Here is a 17,171-nt window from a genome sequence, read left to right on the forward strand (position 1 = left end):
TGGCTATTAAGGAACTCGCAGGTTCATTGCCGCCCTCACATAAGCCCATCGGCATGTAGCACGTATGGGCGAATCCAGAAATGGATATAGAGTGTTAGTTGGGATGCCAGAGGGAAAAAGATCTTTGGGGAGGGCAAGACGCAGATAAAAGGATAATATTAAAATGGATTTGAGGGAGGGGAGATATAATGAGACTGGATTAATCTTGCTCAGGATAGGGCCCGATGGCGGGCTTATGTGACGACAGCAATGAACTTCCGGTCTCCTTAAAAACCTTAAGTAATAATAATAATAATAATAATAATAATAATAATAGTCTAGTACATATTTCACTAGTATATTATCATAAGCTCGATTTAATTTCAGATTTGGTCTTTGACTAAATTTTCGGGACTATTAATGTCGATATATATCGACACTAACGCCATCACTATATAACGAATAAACGCGTAGCATTGTCTCGGTATTTAAGCCGCTGTTCGAGCTCTCGATCGATATAGACAACAAACAAGCGAGAGTTAGAAATGTCCGTTTGTTGGCGTTGGAGGTTAGGTCGTCAAACGCGTTTCACGTCTTTTCAACAGAGGAATTTGCATTTGTTATGGATTACACAGAAATGAAAGCCGTTCTCTGGGTCTTCACATTTCGGTTCACTTGTCACTGTCAATGGCGAACTTCACGCAGCTGCCACAAAGGATTAGCGAGCCGCTCATCTAATCCAAGATGTGGCACATTCTAAATGAGAGGAGAGGTTATTGACTTGCCCTTTATTCACAATGAAGGGCACATAATAGGTATTTACACTACACAGAATCAGAATTACCACACATTATTGCTTAAGCAGCTATTATTATTATTATTATTATTATTATTATTATTATTATTATTATTATTATTATTATTATTATTATTATTATTATTATTATTATTATATGTGCTGGAAATTACAGAAAGAATACAGAAAGTGGGGATTGAAAATGAATCTGAGCAAGACTGAATACCTGACTGCAAGTAATGATGAAATTGAAATTGAAGGGCACATTAAGAAAGTTACAAACTTTAACAGTCTTACTTATAAACCGCGTACAGTTTTTATACGAGACTTATGCAGAGTTGGGACAGAAAACTTTACTAATAAACCATGCATAAGCGATGGATGTATAAACAGGCTGTAACTATACAATGGTAATTGCTTTGCAGTAGTTATATATACGAAACCCCTTGTTTAAGTTGTGTATATAGAGAAAAAATGGCCGCCCTCTAACTGCTGTTCGTATCGACTGTTATTTTATGATGATGGTTACCTTTTAACCACAGAAGAACAAGCCAAAGACCACAGAATAATTAGAATAATATTGCTGTAGCTTGTACTCTTTGACCAAAATATAGTGTGGTAATCGATTAGAGCCAGTTGTATTATCGATACTTAACACGCCACACTAGAGCGCTCTACCGGATGCAATAGACAACGTCAGATATTCTATTACCTTTCGTAACGAAGTCATGAAGAAACTATGACGTAGCTGTGTAACAGTTACACTGTTATACACGACGTATGTAGTGATTATTAGTAAGGAATTTACACACGACTTATAAACGAGCTACTCATTGTATAAGTATAAGACAGTTAGACGTCTGTATATAGAGTTCTTATTAGTAAGACCGTAAATATTTAGGATCAACAGTGCAGTAAGATGGATCATCAAGAGTAGAAATTGAGAGGCGAATATGTCAAGGAAAACGAGCTATTGAAATACTAAATCCATTATTATAGAGTAGTAACAAAGAAAATAATCTGTAAAACAATAGTGGAGAGTATAATGAGTTACGAAACAGAACTTGGACAGCAAATAGAGTACAAGAAGGAAAATTAAGAGCCACTGAAATAGACTTCTGGAGGAGCTCAACTAGGATGACAAGAAGAGAAAAGATAAGGAATATAACAATAAGGCAGATAATGAATGTAGATAAAGATAATTACTGTAGAAATTATACATACTTATACAAATGGCTTTTAAGGAACCCGCACACTCATTGCCGCCCTCACATAAGCCCGACATCGGTCCCTATCCTGTACAAGATTAATCCAGTCTCTATCATCATATCCCACCTCCCTCAAATCCATTTTAATATTATCTTCCCATCTACGTCTCGGCCTCCCCAGAGGTCTTTTTCCCTCCGGTCTCCCAATTAACAGTCTATATGCATTTCTGGATTCGCCCATACGTTCTACGTGCCCTGCCCATCTCAAACGTCTGGATTTAATGTTCCTAAATATGTCAGGTGAAGAATACTATGCGTGCAGTTCTGCGTTGTGTAACTTTCTTCATTCTCCTGTAACTTCATCCCTTTTAGCTCCAAATATTTTCCTAAGAACCTTATCCTCAAACACTCTTAATCTCTGTTCCTCTCTCAGAGTGAGAGTCCAAGTTTCACAACCATACAGAACAACCGGTAATATAACTGTTTTATAAATTCGAAATTTCAGATTTTTTGACAGCAGACTAGATACAAAACTTCTCAACCGAATAATAATAGGCATTTCCCATATTTATTCTGTGTTTAATTTCTTCTCGAGTGTCATTTATATTTGTTACTGTTGCTTCAAGATATTTGAATTTTTCGACCTCTTCGAAAGATAAATCTCCAATTCTTATATTTCCATTTCGTACAATATTCCGGTCACGATACATAATCATATACTTAGTCTTTTCGGGGTTCACTTCCAAACCGATCGCTTTACTTGCTTCAAGTAAAATTTCGGTGTTTTCCCTTGGATTTTCTCCTAACATATTCGCCTCATCTGCATAGACAAGAAGCTGATGTAACCCGTTCTATTCCAAACCTGTCTGTTATCCTGGACTTTCCTAATGGCATACTCTAGTGCGAAGTTAAAAAGTAAAGGTGATAGTGCATCTCCTTGCTTTAGCCCACAGTGAAATGGAAACGCATCTGACAGTAACTGACCTATACGAACTCTGCTGTACGTTTCACTGAAACACATTTTAATTAATCGATCTAGTTTCTTGGGAATATCAAAGTCATCAGGAATGTTATATAAAACATCTCTCTTAACCCAGACATACGCCTTTTTGAAATCTATGAATAACTGATGTACTGTATCCTTATACTCCAATTTTTTCTCCAATATCTGTCGAATACAAAAAATCTGATCAATAGTCGATCTATTACGCCTAAAACGACACTGATGATCCCCAATAATTTCATCTACAAACGGAGTTGATCTTCTCAAAAGAATATTGGACAAAATTTTGTACGTCAACAAAAGTGATATTCCTCGAAAGTTACTACAGTTAATCTTGTCGCCCTTCTTAAAGATAGGTACGGTTATGGACTCCTTCCATTGTTCAATAATAAGTTAATAATAATAATAATAATAATAATAATAATAATAATAATAATAATAATAGTAATAATATCATTAATAATAATAGTAATAATAATATCATTATTAATTATATTAATGATTAATATCATTATTAATATTTATATTATTATTATTATTATTATTATTATTATTATTATTATTATTATTATTATTATTATTATTATTATTATTTCAAAATTGTACAGTTCTTTGTAACTAGCATCAAAGAAACAGATGTTAGTCTTTCACAAGTCTATTGCAGAAAATTTCGTTTTGAGCAGTTTAACTAGAAGTTGTAATACTTACAGAATTTTGTTTATGCTACTAATAAATTACGACTTAAGAATCGGGAAGGCTGTTGTTCACTTATTGAAGTGTAATGCGTTTTACTTTGAGCAACGCTACGCCCATTCCTTTGATGTTTACATTCACATTTTCTGCCTCATTAAAGTCAGAAATTGAAAACTCAAGTAATGATTTCTTCCATGGGAAATTACCAATTGCTTACGTTCTTCTTTTTTTTTCTCCAAAAAGCGAGTAGGTTGGTGGGTCGGTTCGACAAATTACATTTAGCCCAATGATTCGATTTTCCCTCAGCGTCATTCTATCTATACAATATGACTTGTTCGGAGTGGGTCATCCAATTTATTTTCTTTCCACCTGACTGTTGGGTTGGAAGCTAATGGACCGCCCAAGACCTATCAACTCATATCTCGGACATACGGGCGACGGTTCCCGCATGATTGCCTGACATCTGTCATTGGACTTGGACATAAATCGAAACCGATGTGTTGTGAAATTGCGGCTGATTATAACTTTATCCTCGAGGAGGAACGAAAGAAGAAATACATTGCGAGAAGAAATTCACGAAACAAAATAGACGTTCTTTCCTAAAAATTTTCAGACATTTTAAGAAAGAAGAGTCAAAGAAGAAGACGTATAGGAAATATGAAGAGCAAGAGAGAGAAGAAGGAAGAACAAGTAAGGCGAAAGAAGAAGAAGAGAAGAAGAAAAAAACAAGATTAATAAAAAGAAAGGAAGAAAGAAAATTAGAAGAAAAAAGCAAAATGGGGAAGAGAAGAAGAAGAAGAAGAAGAAGAAGAGAAGAAGAAAAAAACAAGATTAATAAAAAGAAAGGAAGAAAGAAAATTAGAAGAAAAAAGCAAAATGGGGAAGAGAAGAAGAAGAAGAAGAAGAAGAAGAGAAGAAGAAAAAAACAAGATTAATAAAAAGAAAGGAAGAAAGAAAATTAGAAGAAAAAAGCAAAATGGGGAAGAGAAGAAGAAGAAGAAGAAGAAGAGAAGAAGAAAAAGACAAGATTAATAAAAAGAAAGGAAGAAAGAAAATTAGAAGAAAAAAGCAAAATGGGGAAGAGAAGAAGAAGAAGAAGAAGGAAGAACAAGTAAGGCGAAAGAAGAAGAAGAGAAGAAGAAAAAAACAAGATTAATAAAAAGAAAGGAAGAAAGAAAATTAGAAGAAAAAAGCAAAATGGGGAAGAGAAGAAGAAGAAGAAGAAGAAGAAGAAGAAGAAGAAGAAGAAGGAAGAACAAGTAAGGCGAAAGAAGAAGAAGAGAAGAAGAAAAAAACAAGATTAATAAAAAGAAAGGAAGAAAGAAAATTAGAAGAAAAAAACAAAATGGGGAAGAGAAGAAGAAGAAGAAGAAGAAGGAAGAACAAGTAAGGCGAAAGAAGAAGAGAAGAAGAAAAAAACAAGATTAATAAAAAGAAACGAAGAAAGAAAATTAGAAGAAAAAAGCAAAATGGGGAAGAGAAGAAGAAGAAGAAGAAGAAGAAGAAGAAGAAGAAGAAGAAGAAGAAGGAAGAACAAGTAAGGCGAAAGAAGAAGAAGAGAAGAAGAAAAAAACAAGATTAACAAAAAGAAAGGAGGAAAGAAAATTAGAAGAAGAAAGCAAAATGGGGAAGAGAAGAAGAAGAAGAAGAAGAAGAAGAAGAAGAAGAAGAAAGAGAAAGCAAAGAGATGGCGAAAATAAAAACGGAAGAAGAAATAGTAAGTCAGAGGAATGAGGGGAAAGAAAGAGAGGGGATAAGGTAATGAAAAAGAAATATAGGCCTACAAGAATTAGGACGTCGCGGTTAGCTTCGCTTCTGCTACATGGAGTAGAGATCCGTCAGCCAGGCTGTCTGTGGCCACCGCGTTCACCCGATCTGTCGCCACCTGATTATTTTTTATGGGGCTGTCTCAAAGGAAGAGTTTTCCGAAACAAACCACGAACATAGATGCCTTGAAAGCAAACATTACCGAAGAAATTCAAGCAGTGACAGCAGAAGTATTGGCAAAGACCTTCCAAAATATGGCGCGCCGGGTTCAATTCTGTCTGGTCACAGATTGTACTCACTTTCAGCATATTTGGTAATGTTTTCATATTTCTCACAAAACGAGGTCCGTTTGAAATTTCATTTCAATATTCATAGTGTTCAAATTACCTAAGAAATTTCGGTAGCGAGTTTATATATATATATATATATATATATATATATATATATATATATATATATATATATATATATGTGTGTGTGTGTGTGTGTGTGTGTGTGTAACCAAAAATCTGAGTTCTTTGATCAAAGTTACATCGAATAATTTTAACATGCTGTCTTACTGTTTATTATCAAGGCTCAGATGGTTGGCATTGCACCATTTCGTATCTCTGAGCATTATAACATCAAGAAATATAAGAAGAAAAGAGAAAGGATACAAGAAACACAAATAATAATAATAATAATAATAATAATAATAATAATAATAATAATAATAATAATAATAATAATGCGTGGCGCTACAGCCCTTGAAGGGCCCAGACCTACCAGCCCGCTGCTGACTTCACGTTCACATACCGAAACAGAGGTGGACGATCATCCAACCAGAATGGAGGTATTGTGTGATCAACACGATGATCCCCCAGCCTTTATAGCTGGCTTTCGCAACCGGATTTCGCTACCTATCGTAGCTGCTCAAGTGCATCACGATGCTGGGTGGGCACGGTTCCATACACTGGCCGAAATTTCATGAGAAAATTTCTTTCCCATCCCTGAGGACTCGAACTAGCGCGTATTCCGTAACGCGAGTCCTAGGCAGGATACCTTAGGGTACGTATACGTTGGATGACGGTAAACGGTAAAAGAAGCAGCGATTCTATATCAGAGAGAATTGAAGCATGCATTGTCATTGAGGTGTGCATATTGGAGTAACGATAAAAGCGAAGATACACGATAAAAGCGACGAAAAAGAAAAATTCCAATTTCTTCGCTCTTGTCGTTCATATGATCTCTGATTAAGATAATATTAATCTGTATAGGGGAGAGTCGGGTAGTATCGGACATCGGGTAGTATCGGACAGTGCGTTTCTTTCATCTACCACCATATGGTAGTACCTGATTGACATTGTTACGTTTCTCTATGCGACATCACAGAATCGTAATCATGTCAATCAGGTACTATCATCGTGTGGTAGATGAAAGAAATTCACTGTCCGATATTACCCGATGTCCGATACTACCCGACTCTCCCCTAATGACCGGTGGTTATCAATATATCCGAATATTAATCGATTTATTATTATTTCGGCATATTAAATTAATTATCATGGATATTGACAAATTGATCAGTTGTGTATTTATTCGTGATAAGTTATGTGATCACAAGAACCAGTCACATCACATTGAATTTATACTAGCTTTGGGGTGAGAAACGGGTTCAATTTTGTACGTATTTAAGTTATATTAGCCTTAAATCTAGCTGCTGATATTTTCTATATATCTTCTTCTTTCATTAAGTGGATGTATAGAATATCTTTTATTTTCTATTTAATTGGGTTATTTTACGACGCTGTATCAACATCTAGGTTATTTAGCGTCTGAATGAAAGGAAGGTGATAATGCCGGTGAAATGAGTCCGGGGTCCAGCACCGAAAGTTACCCAGCATTTGCTCGCATTGGGTTGGGGGAAAACCCCGGAAAAAACCTCAACCAGGTAACTTGCCCCAACCGGGATCCGAACCCGGGCCACCTGGTTTCGCGGCCAGACAGGTGTGGACTATAGAATATCTTCTACTGATAAATCAAAATATTCGCTTCCCGCGTCCTCGTTGCTCCGATATGAACACTTGATTCTTTGATAATACCAAAGCGTCGCTAGGTCGTTTCTTTTATCGTTTATCGTTGCTTTAACGTGTACGTACCCTTCAGGTAAGTGTTCACTACATCGTATCGCACTCCTCGTACGAATCGCACGCAACGGATATTTTAAGTGCGGTGCGTTCACTGTAACGGCTCCATCTCATCGCCTCATCGGATTCCCCTATCAGCTGTTAAAACATGACGTCGTACGATATTGACATTGCTGAAAACAGAGGAGTTGAGGTTAGGTCTATTAATTATGACTGTTAGCGAATAAGAATTTGTAATTGCTTCATGCGTCTTAATTGAAGAGGAAGAAACGAAAGAAATATTGGTTACATAATGTATTTGCAAGAAACGACTTGATTACTGTAATGCGAACGCCTCAAATTATATAATTCTTCGCAATTTTCTACACGCGAAATAAGTTTTCCGTCTGCCATTTTGGCGCGACACTGAACATGGCACAACATAGGCTAATAGTAACAGTTGAGCAATTAAAATTGATTTATTAAAGAAGGCCATGATCGCACGCATCGGAAAAGTTGCCCATCCGAGAAACGTGGACGGATTTGCCGAGAGGCGATACGTCCAATACGATGTAGTGAACGCGGTTACATAACAATTACAGCAAAGATAGTCTTTTTCCGATCCGTGTGATTCGTCCGATGAGTGCGATACGATGTAGCGAACGCTTACCTTTAGACCACGACGTCACTGCGCGGGACCAAGAAGCACAAGTAGGCCTACTAGAAGGATAAGATGAAATCTGATCCCTGATATGCAGAAGAAAACGAAGAATAATAAGAAAAAGATGAAAGATTAGAAAAGCACAAGGAAGAGGAGGAAAAGTCATCTCGTTTATCATTTCGTGTTTAAAAACTGCAATATTCCAAGAAGAAGAAGAAGAAGAAGAAGAAGAAGAAGAAGAAGAAGAAGAAGAAGAAGGCCAAAAGAAGTGATGTTATGGTTGTGTTCCAAGGAAAGAAGGAAGAGAACGAGGACGATAAAACAAAAAGGACCAAAAAAAATGCCTAAACTGAGTTTTATGGAGGCCGCCAAGATGTTCTGACTTTGAGAAGAGTTTAAAACAAAGAAGCAAATAATAATGCTATGAAAAGGGGGGGGGTCAATCGGCACTTTAAATGTGGCTTCGTTGCAGTGTGAAAACTGTACCACACCACCGTGTACACGGATGCTTCCAGAAGAGGAATTCGGAACGTTACAAATGCTTCCGGAGCGTCTCTACGCAAACACGCGATGCTCTGTCACATCGACGCGACGTCCAAATTCATCGCCCTCTTCCTCCTAACAACACAGTGATGGTCACTAACTTGACACAGAGCGCGCTACTTATCGATTCCCTGTGTCAGGACGATACTGGGTTACTGCCACAAACACAGTATTCTTAGGTTAGTAGGGCAGTGTAAGTTCTTGTGTTAAATACTGTAATAATAATAATAATAATAATAATAATAATAATAATAATAATAATAATAATAATAATAATACTTTTACTTTTAACCTGTACTCTTGCAATTGTCTTTGTATATTTTCTGTTTATTTTGCTTTTGGTCATTGTGAGGTTAATGACTAGAACCTGGATGTTTGGCAAACTGCCTTTTTTTACTGCGTGGAAGTAAATCATTATTTTCATAGATATAAATGTGATTTGGGGTAAATCAAAGTGATAGGGCCAATTTTTATTTTGTCTTATTAATAATAATTCAATAATTAAAGCCTTTTTTTTGTTCATTTTAAAGTAATATTTCTTGTTTACTTGCAATTTTCTAATTAATTATAATGTAATGTGTATGAAATTGAAATATATGAAACAACGAGTCACTTTACTAACAATAGTAAATGAAAGTAGGGGAGAGTTGGGTAGTATCGGACATCGGGTAATATCGGACAGTATGTTTCTTTCATCTACCACCATATGGTAGTACCTGAATGACATGGTTACGTTTCTGTTGTATGTGACATCACAGAAACGTAACCATGTCAATCAGGTACTATCATCGTGTGGTAGATGAAAGAAACTCACTGTCCGATATTACCCGATGTCCCATACTACTCAACTCTCCCCTAATTTATATATGTACTGAGATCTGGAGAATTAAAAAATCGAGAAATAAATACATGGTGTTTTTAAAAAAAACAGACTCATATAAATGAAAAGCGTAGTATTTGAACACATGTTCAAAATATTCCTTCTTTGATACCCTACAAATTTTGTGTAAATAGTTTCTTCATAAAATTAGAAATAAAAAAGTTACAAGCATTGTTCCTTACTTTTTACTCATACTGTACCATTAACAGAATTTGGAGTAATTTCAGCGATCCATTGTTTTTTCACAGCAACATAGAGCTTTAAAATGTAGGCATCCCAAAACTTTAAATTTTGAGTTGTTTCCTTTTTCAACTGACCCGTAGAATTATGTAGTATACTGTGTATATCCTACAAATATGTACGGTTCCATTGCTGATAAAATATACGAAAGAATGAATAGACAAAAAAGAGAGAATTCTATAATAAAAACGTGACATGACTGGGTCGTTGCAGTGAATATTCTTCCGCCTGCGAATGTTCACGCTGCTGGGCACCCGGAACTGGGCGCAGCACACGCCGTGCGCGTATCTCTGGCGGAATCATAGCGCTATCAATGGAATGCAGTAATCTGAAGACGGGCAGATCCGGGCGATAGCGCGCATTCAGGCTATGTAGGTCGGCCCAGAGCGTGCCTATTGTAAAGCCCTTCAACTGCAAATATGAAAAACTAACAACCTCGACCCGGCTGCATTCAGCCGCGCTGTGATTAAGTTCTTCTTCACCTTTCAACAAGAGGGCGACCAAACAGCTCCATTAGAATTACAATGCGATATATAAACTCGCAGAGCAAGGGGGCCAGGCAGCGTGCGGTTCAGTGGCGGACTGGTTCTACAACCATCCGCTTTCTATACAACTTGACTCAGGTATTCTTCCTGGTCTAGTGGCTCTGATATCCGTTTCCTGGTCCCAAGATAATAGCCTACATGATCTACGCTACGGGTTCTTAACCTATGGGTCTTTACCCAAACGCTGCCCCCCCCCCCCGGCTTGTAGCTTCCCAAAAAAAATGCTTGAAATATTTTATTTAAAATTGTAAATCTTCTCTGAACTATAATGAATACACTATGTCTCCTGATTAAAGAGTACTAGTATTCATTCATACTGGAAGCAAGTAAAGAGATAGGTTTGGAAGTGAATCCCGAAAAGACAAAGTATATGATTGTGTATCGTGACGAGAATATTGTACGAAATGGAAATATAAAAATTGGTAAATTTATCGTTTGAAGAGGTGGAGAAGTTCAAATATCTTGGAGCAACGTAACAAATATAAATGATACTCGGGAGGAAATTTAACACAGAATAAATATGGGAAATGTCTGTTATTATTCGGTTGAGAAGCTTTTATCATCCAGTCTGCTGTCAAAAAATCTGAAAGTTAGAATTTATAAAACAGTTATATTACCGGTTGTTCTTTATGGTTGTGAAACTTGGACTCTCACTTTGAGAGAGGAACATAGGTTAAGGGTGTTTGAGAATAAGGTTCTTAGGAAAATATTTGGGGCTAAGAGGGATGAAGTTACAGGAGAATGGAGAAAGTTACACAACACAGAACTGCACTGCACGCATTGTATTCTTCACCTGACATAATTAGGAACATTAAATCCAGACGTTTGAGATGGGCAGGGCATGTAGTACGTATGGGCGAAACCAGAAATGCATATAGAGTGTTAGTTGGGAGGCTGGAGGGAAAAAGGCCTTTAGGGAGGCCGAGACGTTAATGGGAAGATAATATTAAAATGGATTTGAGGGAAGTGGGATATGATGATAGAGACAGGATTAATCTTGCTCAGGATAGGGACCAATGGCGGGCTTATGTGAGGGCGGCAATGAACCTCCCGTTTCCTTAAAAGCCACTAAGTAAGTAAGTAATTATTCTTTCATTTAATGTTCTGCCCAAGGGCAGGTTTTTCACTGCAAACCCAGTTTTCTCCAATCTTCCCTATTTTCTGCCTTCGTCTTTGTTTTTCATATTATCCGTGTATCTTAATATCGTCTATCATCTGATATCTTCTTCTATCCCGAACTCTTCTCCCGTTCACCATTCCTTCCAGTGCATCTTTCAGTAGGCAGTTTCTTCTCATCCAGTGATCCAGCTAATTCCTTTTTCTCTTCCTGATCAGTTTCAGCATCATTCTTTCTTCACTCACTCTTTCCAAGTCAGCTTCATTTCCTATTCTTCCTGTTCACTTCACACGTTCTATTATTCTCCATATTCAAATGCTTCTATTTGCTTCTATTCGCGTCTCTTCACTTCGTCGTAATATCCATGTTTCTGCTCCATGCAATACCACACTCCATACAAAGCACTTCACTAGTCTCTTCCTTAGTTCTTTTTTTTTCAGAGGTTCGCAGAAGATGAGTACTGGTAGTAAATTATTTTATACGGGGCGTTCTTTTTTTACTTTCCGACAATTATCTCGAAAAAAAACGTTTTTGCGAGAATAAATTTTTTTGAATAAACGTTTCTTCGTTTGAAGGGAGAAAACAGTGGCATTAGTTATTTTATTTATCGGAGGTTATCAAGATTATTTCAGTTAAACTTAGTTTTTTTTTTTTAATGGTGACCCAAAATTTTTCATCAGATTCTGACTTGACGCACGAAGATAAAAACGTGTGTTTGAAACATTTTTTGAACGATCATGTCTTTTTTTTTTCCTACTTACCATTATTGTTTACATCCTTCGTAAGTTGACAGTACGCGTGTTGTCTGGTTACTATGCAAACAAAAGAAAATCACAGCGTTTTTGTAATTACTTACTGCAATAGCGTGCGGTTTTTGTTAACTTACTTACCATTAGTGTTGCCATTGCACGGAACTTAAAATTCCCACACGATTTCCTGTAACTGTGGCAATAAAGAAAAAAATACTGTTATGAAATTATCCCGCACGCCGTGCGGGAAGTAAAATCGTTCATATGCTCCCTCATACCTTTGTTTCGATTTCTCCTATATTAGTGTAGCACAACTTACTTTTCACGCGTCTTCTATAGGCTATCACCACAGTATAATATAGGCTATGCAGCCACGAAGCTCAATACGTAGTAAATATGCATCCATAGATAGTTGCTCACCACTAGGATCGCTAATATCGCCTCATTACAGACAACGCGAAATAGTACCAGCACAGTCTATTGTTCCTAGCACCCTCACAACTCAAGCTTCGTGACTGTATATACTGTATATGCTATATATACTGTGATATCACTATATTCCATCGATCAGCTCAATCGTTATCTACAATCATTTCTTCCATAATTTCTACGATTAATATCAAAACTGGCAGAAAATTAGCTAGCACTTACACGAAAGACAAATCACACTAATTAAATTCTATGTACCTAACAACAGTACTATCATAACAACAAAATCCAAAGTCCCATTAAAATACAATAAATCCAAACGAAAAAAATCAATCTTTATCTAAAATTAATGTAGCAATAAAAACTTATTTATTAATTTAGTTATTTACATTAATGATCGTCCAAAAATTAGTATGCAATACATATGTGTGAAATGCATAATGCACTTTCCACACTTGTATTGCAATGTACTATCTTAACGGAGAAATTTTACATAACGAACAAATTTGTAAGTTACAATATTCAAAATTAAAAATAAATTTATTTAAATGAAGATCTTCCAGGAAATAATGTGTAATGCAAATCCGTTAAGTGCGTAACAGAATCTCGGAAACAGAAAAAAATAGGCTTCTCCTCGTTTTTTCAGACTGTTTTCTCGGTTCACCTGACTTTTATATAGGCCTACTGTAATATAGAAAAAATATTTTTCAAAAAATTATAAAATGCTCCCTGTGGCTATACAGGCGAACCCCGTTCTAATGCAAAACCTTTATCGTTCTAAGGAACCTTGCCATATAATTAAATGTGATCAAACATAAGCTTACATTGCGTGAGTCAGTTGAGACGAATTTTTTATGATGTTTTCTCGACTTTAAATTTGTAAACAGTTTATTAAAAAAAGCTCCTTGCACAACAGTTATTGTAAGATTAGTCTGAAACTTCTCACATAGGTCAATATTAAGTGTTGACAAATAAAATTTAATTAGCATTTGTATAAAATATTAGAATTTAGAAAAAAGGTTTGTGGAAACAGATTTATGTCACTTTTTCCAGGCACTGCAGAATTCTAGGGCCGATATTACTACCATGGTTGAAAGCAGAACTCCTTGAACACTTAGGTTCAAATAAACGTACCCATGCCTTTGGTTTTGTGTTTATGAGTATATTATCTGAAATATGTATAAAATTTAATAATACATTGATATAACATTGTATTTTCACGATTTTAAATTCCAAAAACAAATTTTCGGTAGGATAATCAATGGTTTTTTTTTAGACATATCTTAATTATTCTTCTCTGTAATAAATCTAGTGGATTAAGGTTAGTTTCATAAGTACTGCCCCATCCTAATATTCCGTATTGGGTTATAGACTGAAATAAGGCAAGGTAAACTGTACGTAGTACATCCATCGGTAAATAATTTCGTAACTGTACAATGTGATATATAATTCTACATAATTTGTTACAAAGGTAGTTCATTTGTTTGTCTCATTTCAGATGTTTATTAATGGGGGGGGGGCAGATGTTGATGAAAAGTCATCTTCTTATGTTTCACATTAGGATGATGCCTATTAATAGGCCTATATAAATCCTTTCTATGTTAATATTAACGTAAAAGAATAATTTCTTATATTTCATTTTTTGCATTTTTTTACGTTTTTGAACTAATATGTCATTTTTATATATTTTTTCGACATTTTTGGTCATTTTTAATACTTTGAAGAATTTTTAGATCATTTGGAATGCATTTTACTTTCTTCTTTACCGATAGATCTGTTAAATTATTTTCTAAGCAAATAGGTCAGTAGTAATTACCTACTGAGTAAGTGAATAACAGTGAAGTTTGAGTTTTATAGTTTGGAACAGACCCCATTCCTCATTCCACTGAAGGCTTCACTTCACACAACGGAAGTAATATAAAATGCTTGATAACAGCTTAGTTTAAGCGAGAGCTTTGACCGACCACCCCTGATTGAAACACATTGTAAACCCTCATTAAAATCTATAGTTTTCCCTCAAAAACTGCATTTTGTTGCATGTTCTTTTCCTTTATCTCAGCGAAATTCCAGGAAGTTGCCTCCTCTCTCCGAGATTTGCAGGGTAGTCATTGAAACAAGGTGACTAATTTTTAAGAAGTTGTGGTGCGAGTACGGTGAATGATATTTAAATGTCATTTTCTTTTAATTTTATGTCTTTTTCCATTACCTCTACTCCCTCTTACTTATCTGTCCGATTCCACAGTCTTTCTCGGTATCATAACTTAAATACTCGGTCACAATATGATAACACGCTAGAAATACCACTCCACACATCATCTCTTTATTCTTCATCTTTCACTGTTGCTACTTCTCGTCACTGGAATTCTCTGCCGCCTGAAGTCAAGGGCTGCCGAACTTTAATTTCCTTTAAATGTAAATTAGAAAAATATCTTATGATGAGTTGCCAGACCTAACGTGTTGCAAATGTGTTCCAATGTATTTATTTATTTATTTTTTTTGTTTCTTATTTTTATCATCTAAATCGTGTTTATTTATCACTTAACGCCAATATGTATCCCACTGTGTTGTTTTTTTTATTATTAATCTATTTTTGTGTACATTTTATTCAATTGTCGGTTTCTGGTTAAATTATGTAAATCCTACTTAATTGTAATCCAATACTAATATGTATACTAATGTGTTTAGTTTTATTTTTACTGTGTACATTTTTCTTTTTTTTTATTGAATTATCGGCTTCTGTTTTTATGTGATTCGTATTTGATTCTAACAAATTAATACGTATTTCCCTATGTTTATTTTTATTTTATGAGGTAAATTTTATGTAACTACCTCTTTTGATCTCATTATGTATCAGTATGTAATTACTTAATTCTGATCCAGTTTTATGTTCAACTGTGTAAGCAAGTTTTAATCCTGGTTGAGTGTAAGAGAAGGTCTTACGGCCTTAACTCTGCCAGGTTAAATTTATTTATTTATTTATTTAAATTCAAATATACAGAATAAAGAAATATAAGTTAATTACAAAACAAACAAAGAGAAATACAAATAAAATAATACAAGCAATATAAAAGGAAGATACAATAGTATTAACAAAATTTGAGACCGAATGAGCAGCGCTCGTGCTCGGTCGCAGTTCAGATATAATATTACAATAAAAATAATAATAATAATAATAATAATAATAATAATAATAATAATAATATAAATAAGTAAAATAAAATAGGAACTAAAATATAATTACAGCGGCAATGGAATTATATAATATAATATTAACACTAGAAAAGAATAATATCGCACGTGAAAAGTAGGACTAATATATGTCAAAATTATAGAATACAAATATAATATAGGTTGATTAATTCATACACATAGACTATAAATTTATTTAATCAAATTGAAGATATTAACACGTTTCTAATTTTCTTGTTATATGTTAGTGGGTTACATGTTAGAAGTTCTGGGTGTAATTTAGTTAAAGCATTGTACAACCGAGGGCCAAAATTTATGCTATGCTTTATACCAGCAGATGTGAGACATTTAGGTTCTACTAATGTTGAATTAATATTTCGTCTTGTGTCATAATTGTGTGTCTGTAATACAAACTTATTACGATTTTTATGATAAAATTTTAACAGCGTATACTTATAAATTTGTTCAATATTAAATACATTAAATTCAGAATAAATTAATTTAGTTGGATAATCGAAACGTTTCTTCAAACAAATTTTAATTATTCGTTTTTGTAGTAAATTTAACGGACTAAGATTAATTTTTGTACTTCCACCCCAAACAATTATACCATATTGAGTGATAGACTGAATAATGGCCAAATAAACATTTCGTAGAACTCTAATGGGTAAGTATCATCGAAGATTAACGAATTTATAAATTGTTTTACGAAGCCTCTTACAAAGATAAGTAATGTGATGAGGCCATTTTAAATTCTGAAGCCATTATTATTATTATTATTATTATTATTATTATTATTATTATTATTATTATTATTAGTCTAAGGGCATTTTAATGATCATTTTAAGTAGATTTTAGGTAATCAACATCCGTCCATATTTATTAATAATGATTCCTAAATATTTAACCTGTGGAGATTCATTTATAATTGGACAATTACAGCAAATTGCGGAACAATCAAAATTGTATAGTTGAATGTTGGTATCGTTGGTTGTAAAAGCGAGTCCGACGCTGCGCCCATGACGAACCCAAGCTGGGGCCGACATTTGTAGCTCGCCGGACGACACTCCAAACTGCACTTGACATTTGGTACACTCGCGTTCTGTTCCGTGTTCTCAGTATAATTCCTCAAGGACCGCATCTGCCAGCGCCCAATAACACTGAGAATTATTCGGCGATGAAATGCTGAGTCACGGCAGACACTCACTCACTGCAAAGGATTCGTTCGGCGGGTTCGGGTTTTTATTCTTCTACACTATTTTAAATG

The sequence above is a fragment of the Periplaneta americana genome, chromosome 8 (assembly GCF_040183065.1).
Source record: "Periplaneta americana isolate PAMFEO1 chromosome 8, P.americana_PAMFEO1_priV1, whole genome shotgun sequence".
NCBI classification, from domain to species: domain Eukaryota; kingdom Metazoa; phylum Arthropoda; class Insecta; order Blattodea; family Blattidae; genus Periplaneta; species Periplaneta americana.